Raw genomic sequence first — 7,614 nt, 5'->3', positions numbered from 1 at the left:
CGGTACCTCACGGCGCGGCGGGACGCTGGCGGTGGGGTCACGGCGAGCACGTCGCTCCTTAGACCCCTCGCTTCCCGTGCCCGTTTGAGCGCACTCCATTATAGCGGCCCACGGACTGGGTTGGGTTTAGCTTTTTTTCCTCTTTTTATTTTTTTTTTTCCTTGGTACTGCAGCTTGAAGTCTCAGATTTTTCGCAGTGCGCGTGTGGACGCCGCACGCGAACTGTTGCGTTCAGGCTGATGCTCACAGGGGTGTCAGCTTCTGGAGGGGTGCTCGCGTGCCATCCTCAGCCCTCGAGCCTGTGACAGACTGCCTGTTTCCTTCTCTCAGATTTTTTGGGGTCCCGGGGGAAAAGAGATGGTACGGGCACGATTACTCACTTTGTATTCTGCCTGGTGAAAGTGTGAACAAAAGTTCTGCTTACAGATCTGTTCCGGCTTTGCTGAGGTCAGAGTTCATGGGATCAGTTCATGTTTTTACCTCCTGGGTGTGTGATGGGGAGGTAGTGGCAAGGAAATGGGTTGTTGTAGCGTTTTGGAGGAAACATGGAATGAGGGGTCCTAAGTATGAGGGCTGCTGGCTACAAAGGGTTCAGGTAATTACTCACACCACTCTGTAGGCTGTCTTCATGTTGCAAAAGTTTACCCCTGAATTCGATTCAAAACCAGTTGGAGAATTCTGTGTGAAAAAGTGATAAGCATGCTGTGAAAATACCACAAGGTTCGGTCTGCCAAGATGGTGCTTGCTGAATTTGTGCGACAGAGGAGAGAGGTTTGAATTCCAAAGGGACTGTCCCAGGAGAGCTGTATTGATTTCCCCTCCTGAATTAGAAGTCTGTGTTTGCTTAAGTTTTCAATTTTTAACACCTATGTGTCATCATGAAGTGGACTACAAGGTAGATTGCATTTGAGGAGGGAGTGTTTCTCCTTAAGTGACTTCAGTGTCTTATTTCATGGAAATTGTTAGGTAGTGGTTTATCTTGTAGTACTTCTATGGTGCAAAACCAAGTGATTAAGGAAACTAAGCCAGAAAAAAACAGTCTAATGCACTTTTGCTCTGCATCCATTGTTAGAGTGGAAGTACTTTTCCTTCACTTGGTTAGCCCATACGATGTTAGCTTGTGCATCAGCAGGAATAATTCAGTGACAGAGAGCAAGCGAACAGTAATGAGTGGGATGGGACCTGGCAGACTCACCATTGTTTTGTATTTGCATGTAGGGGAAGAAAAGGGCAGAAAGTTTGTATACTCTCTGGTGTGGGTGTCTTGGAGCAATGGGTTTGTTTAGAAACAATGTCAGAAGGTTTAGAAACAGCACTGTGGTCACCACCAGTGTAGTGTTACCCATCTGTTTCCAGGCATTAGTTGTATCAGTCCTGCATGTGGTTATCTGGTAATGTAGGCTCAAATACACGAGGGGCATGATCTGTCACACTAGGATTTCCACTTAGAAATTAAGTGGGCCATTCTCCTAGACCTCTGAGTTTGTGATACCATGATTCTTGACTTCATGGTCAATACAGACCCTAGAAGGGAAGGGTGAATGGAATCCCTGGCAAACATAGGTTTGAGTTTGCACTCGAGTTGAGATCATCCGTGCTGCCAGCCTGTTTGTTCACACTCTTCAATGAGCCAGTTTTGCTTTCTAACAAAGCCAGTTGGGACTTGGCCCAGGCTTGAGATCTGCCCCTCAGGGACAGCGGGAATTCAACCAGGCCTGAGTAGCTGTAGCAGGACTGCCTGTACTCTTGCAAGGGTAACAGAGCAAACAACACAGCCTTGAATGCCCTGTCCTCCTCCACAACCATCTGAGCCGCCAAGTGAAGTGACTAGGGACTAGTCCATGTTGAGCTGCTCAGATACCAGTTAAGAGTAGGAGCTGGGGATGGTTAGACTCCAGAGGGTGATAGGGGCATCCTGTACACTCAGAGGATCCCCAGAAGTCATATTCTGGTGTTGCTGGGTGAATGACAGCTCCTGATGCCAAACATCAGAGGTAGGCCTCCGTATCTCAGAGTTTTGTGTCTGCTTTTGGTCACCCCATTTGCATAAGATTATATGGACTTACCTATGAGTCCCGGGCTCCTCCAAAAGCATTGTTCTAGGGAATGTTGGAGACAGCACAGCTACAGAGCGTAATACATTATCTGGTCCTAGAGTAGCTCAAAGACTGATTAGAACAACTTTTTCTTGCCCAATTTTAGAGGAGAAATGGACTGAGAGCCATTTCACCTCTTTGCCCACTGACCATATATGTGAACACAAACATAGGTGACAGCTGGAGAAAGGTCAGAGGACAGTCCTGCATGCTTCTGGAATGGTTCACAACAGTTTTTGGCTGTAGTGAGCAACTTCTATGGTGTGGTACCTTTCTGGCACCGTATGCTGTTAATTTTGGGTTAATTTTCTCTAATGCTCCTTCTGCATCAACATAGCCTTGTTGTTGGTACAAAGATGACTTAAACCAAAATTAAGCCTTTTGTCTTCACTATGTGTTTTTTCCAGACATATTTTCCTACTTTGTTATTGTGTGCTTGAATCATACTGGCAACAGGCTAGATCCCAGCCCCGGAGCATGGGATGTCATACACATGCACGCACAGCCAAACATAGGTGTATACCTGCAATGGTCTCTGAGCACTAGAGACATACTGTGTCTCAGGTTGATTAAACAAGTATGTGTGGTAGAAAGGAGAGAAAAACACTGCTGTTAATTTTAAAAAAGGAAGCAACTAGCATTTTCATTCTCACCAGGAAAGGCAATTTTGAAGTTAAACACCTCATTGATGGTAGTAATACTGTGCATTTAATTTTCAACACTGGAAGAAAAGAGATGGTTTTGTTCCCACTAGGGAATGAACTTCTAAATGCCACATTGATAGTAGTGTTGTTAGAGTCATTTGGGGCTTGATAATAGCTTCTTTTGGCAAGGTATAACTAAAATCCCAAGGTGAATCATGCCAGTGCCTATAATCACAGTATTGCGCCAGCACTTCCTGTATAATAAAGTTTATTTCTGCCTTTGTAAACCAGTGAATTATTATTTCTTCAAAGTCAAGTCCTGCTGAAACACAGAGGGCAGTAGCCCCATTGAGTTCAATTATGTTCTGTGCAGTAAGGTTAATATATAGTGACACTCTTTATTCAGCTTAATATGAGAAGTGTGCCCTTAACATCACAGCAATGCAAAGATAAAGCTTGGAGTTATTGCTGCAGAAAGGCAATAACAGTGGGATCTTACTGGCCTGGCACAATAAATCCTCTGAGCACCATCTGTAGGTTGGTCCCTGCTATAAGTAATAAGTAAACACTTGAGAGCTCTGGCTTAAGTTCATTAGAAATGCAGCTTGAAGAAGGATGGGGAAGAGACATTTTGCTGTTTCTTAAGATAATGTACATGTTCTGCTGGAGCAGGTTGTGGAAGGTCTCCTAGCCAGGCAAGAGACAGCACTTCCAGGGAGATGTGTCTGCATGTACCAAGGTTGCCAGTCATTACGGTTCAGTAAACTAATCCCTGGAATAAAAGAAAATACTTGCTAAAAGAGCATTAATGACTATGTAGGCTTGTCAGTGGAAGGGAAGTTAGAGTAAACCCGTGTTTTTATTTCACCACAGTTATGCAACTGTTGTTATGCTACTGGAAGCAGCTCTGGATTACAAAATCATCCACTCTTCTGGGATTTCTCAACTGAGGAAAATGTATTGTGTAATTGCAGTGGATAAAAAGAAAGGTAAAAATGAAAAGCTTAACTGATAATCATTTTCCTTTATACATATGTGCTCTTACTACTAGCTTAAATACTATTTTGTATTTAGTAATGTGCTATACTTGAAATATATAACAATGCCTACAATAGAGTTGTCAGTTGTTTTCCTTTAAATGAGTTTGTTAAGCTTTAACTACAGCTAAACGTAGCATACCACTTGCTAAATTTTGCTAGCTAAACTATGCTTTGGGTAGTATGCCACTTGCTAAACATCCATGGCCTGGCGTGAAATTTTCCATACCAAGGATGGAAGTTTAGGATGACTTTACAGCTACCAAACATGATTTAAGAAGAAAGGCAGGAAGAAAAGGGCTTTGTCTACGATAAGATATTGTGGAGAAGTTCTCTTTGCAGTGCTTAAATGCTCTAGAGCAGACTTGGAATTCGTCGTGAAAAACTGAATTGGGAGGGGTGTGTCTGATGTTCTGACTACACTTAGCACAATTTATAAGCTTCTGAAGAAATGAATTTTCCACATTCCTGACTTAGCATGTGTCGCCACCATCCTTGCTACTACTGCAGTCAAGTCTACCCTAGTTGCGGGCTGCAGGGCCAAAAATAGACCTCTGTTTGCCACTGTGGACTGTGGTGGGTCTCTGGACTGAGAGTGAGGCTGTGCAGACCATCCGCTGTGCTCCCAAAAAGCTGCTGTTTTCTCCTCTTCACAGGTGCCTGAGTGTGTCTGATATGAATGGTGAGGGGACAAGGACCTGCCTGAGGGGAGGGAAACAGTAAGTATGGAGGCAGGGGATAATGGTGAGACTGAAACTGCTAGGGGGTAGAAAAGCTTAACGTGAGAGTAATAGGAATAGGATGCAGGGATTAGGTGAGGAAGGAAATTAAATTCTCAAGGAGAAATGAAGGAGAACGAGTTCAAGGCAAGGGGACAAGTACATATAGATGAGGAATCGGAGCGGGACTGTATGCCAGGAGCCTAGGACTAAGAGAAATGAAAGAGGATAGACGCGGAAGCCAGGGAGGAAACCAGAAGAATGAGACCACATTGGTAGAGCTGATAAAATCAAACAGAATCAAGTCTTGACTCTGAGCAAAGGGACAAGCTGTGATGGGAAGGGGAGCACTGACAGAGGAACTACTGGGATTTGAACAGAGACTCAGAGAAAGGAAAGTTAAAACTCGGCAAGCACAGAGACATTAGCATTTCAATGTTTTTTTCCATTGCAGTAGACATCTGCTAGGGTAAGTAAGACCAAGAAAATATTCTGCCATTCTAATTTAGTGTAAGACATTTTCTTGTCTTTTCTGTGTGCTACAAAGGAACAAAAGAGGTAGAAATCCATTTGTTTGCAGAAATCCATCTTGTAAGCCACCTTTGAAGAGTTTTTAGGTAGGAAGCCTTAGGCCTTTGGCAGACAGCTCTACCCTAGAGTTGGAAAAGGCAAGAAAACAGCCTTAGGAATCTTAATGCAAATATTGGCATGAGTTCATTGTAATTCAGGAGGATTCAGGAAAGCACTAAAAGGGCAAAGAGGTCTTATCTGAAAAAAGAATCTGTTATGAGGCTATAACTACTGAACTTTTATTTGTGTGTGTGCATATATATATATGTGTATACAACACAAATGCATGTCCACGTATGCACATGTAATACAATATAGATATGTGTGAATAAGTTTTAAAAATACTTGTATTATTGAGAGTGTGAGCACCTATAACTCTAGATACCCCTGCTCCTTCAGTCAAACTATTCATGCCTTGGAGGAAAAGAAAAATTACAACTAATATTTTATTGGCTTGGGTTTTGGATAGGTGCATTACACAAATGGATGCTATTAAATCTTTATACCATGCTGTACCAGGATGAATTTTGTATGTGCTACATATTTTGCAGACACAAATAACTATTTTAGAAATGATATAAGGAGCTTTCCTGAGACTCTAGGCAACAATGTCAGATCTAATTTGAATTATTGCTATTGAAAATCATGGTTCTGTTTTTCATTATTGTTATACCAATATCCCTGACAACCTGCAATTTACCTGGTATGAACAGCACCTCCTGAAAATATAGAGCTGTTTTGTGTGCTGTGGTATTTTTGTATATCCTCCTTGTGCATAGGCGTGATATTCCACATTAATTCCACTTGATGGCACTGAAGGAGACAAGATTGCCTGGAAATAGCTCCAGAAGTTGAGTATAACTCCAAAAAGTGAGAGAGGCTTACTTTTTTATTCCATTACTGAAATAGACAAATGTGGACTCATTTTCCATCCTGATGTAATAATTTGTCATCAAAACCAACTCTTAAACACTCCTAGTTGTAGTTCTAGGGTTTGACAGTAACAAAATGACAGTGGAGGCAGAGTCAAGGCTCCTGAATCTGAATGCCCCTTCTCCCCTCAAAAATGTAAAGGCTAAAATATGTAGCTTTGGCCCATTCTGGATTCTTATGTGAAGGTTTACAAAACATCTGAAGAATTTTTGGTCCCTGTCCTCCATGGCAATGCTGTCGATACTGGCCACTTCTACCATTATGAGGAAGTGCAAGGATGTTAGCTTTTAAGCTCATTTGGAAAAACTACATAGGAATTCATGCAAAATTAAAAGCTTCCACCTGTTGAGGAAATGTCGTATAGTGTTTCAGAGAACACCGCAACTTGAAACACCATCTGCAGTTCCCACACAAGGACCCTTGTTTTTTTCTGTGTAGGGACTTTGTGATCCTGTCCTGGAAGGCACAGAATTACTCTCTGTCAATCAGACCTATAACCTGGCAGTCATCTTTGACTCCACTCTCTTTTTTGACCTGTTTATCTTGATGTATATGAATTTTGTTTCTTTTTCTTCTCTAAAGTCTCTTCTTATCTCTGCCCACATCACAGATATGCTTTTTTAGGTTTTTGTTATCTCTCATCCTGCTTATGACAGCTTTTTTCCTATGCCTGACCTGACCTGTCAAAAAGGTCCCTTGAAACACTATTCTTGCACTTATCTCCCTGGCCTATTTCTGTGGCTCCTGTTTGTACTTACCTCTTTAGTATATCTCCGTAGATTTCCCTGTCTCTGCAAGCCCTCTAGCCCTCTGAGAGCGCAGTCTGACAATTTTTTTGGCAGCTGTGTTGGCCTAAGACAGTCTCTGCTCCCAGCCATTCACTCCTGTCTCTTTGATATGCCTGCTAGTTTGCTGGCACAGTTGTTTTGTTCAGCTGTGTGGTAAACCTGACTAGGAACCCGATTTGGCTGAAAAGCAGCATGGGGGAGAAAGGAGAGGCACCCTTTTCAACCAGTTTATTTCTCCAGTCTAGTCTATCAGGCAGCACTTCTGGTGCAACTGAGGGGTTGGGTTTGGGGCAGGGACAAGTGGCGTGCGACACGGGGTTGCAGAGCAGCAGTGGCTTATGCTGGTTTATGTAGCACGGTTGCTAGCTGTTGAGCCATGACCTGATTTTGATGATAGAGCTAAGCCAAGCTAATAGCTAGTTGCTGCCGAAAGGGTAGTGCTGCGCCTCCTTCCCCACCCCTTGTCATGGGTTGGTTCCTGGCACTTCCCTTGTGCCAACACTGGTGCTTATCTCACCCAAGTGAGCCAGTTGTGGGAGCTAACCTGGCACAGAAGCATTCACTTCTAAGGGTTTGCGTGGCTGTTCTGCTGAGTGTCCATGGAGCCTACCCACTCAGCTGCAGCTGGATGCTCTGTCAGCTCAAATGCGTTCTCAACTGGACCACAACACTTCACAACTTTGCCTTTTCCTGTCATCTGCTGTCCTCTTCTCTCTCAGTCTCCATATCTGTTCCATCTGCTTTTCTCGTAGCTGTTTTAATGATGTCCTTTTGGTCACCCTCAACATATGGAATACCCTCCCTGAAGCAATTGCTGCATCCTTCAA

The sequence above is a fragment of the Haliaeetus leucocephalus genome, unplaced genomic scaffold, assembly GCF_000737465.1.
Source record: "Haliaeetus leucocephalus isolate CR32 unplaced genomic scaffold, Haliaeetus_leucocephalus-4.0 Scaffold284, whole genome shotgun sequence".
Taxonomy (NCBI): domain Eukaryota; kingdom Metazoa; phylum Chordata; class Aves; order Accipitriformes; family Accipitridae; genus Haliaeetus; species Haliaeetus leucocephalus.
The sequence above is the reverse complement of the archived record's forward strand: the minus strand, read 5'-3'. Positions refer to the sequence as shown.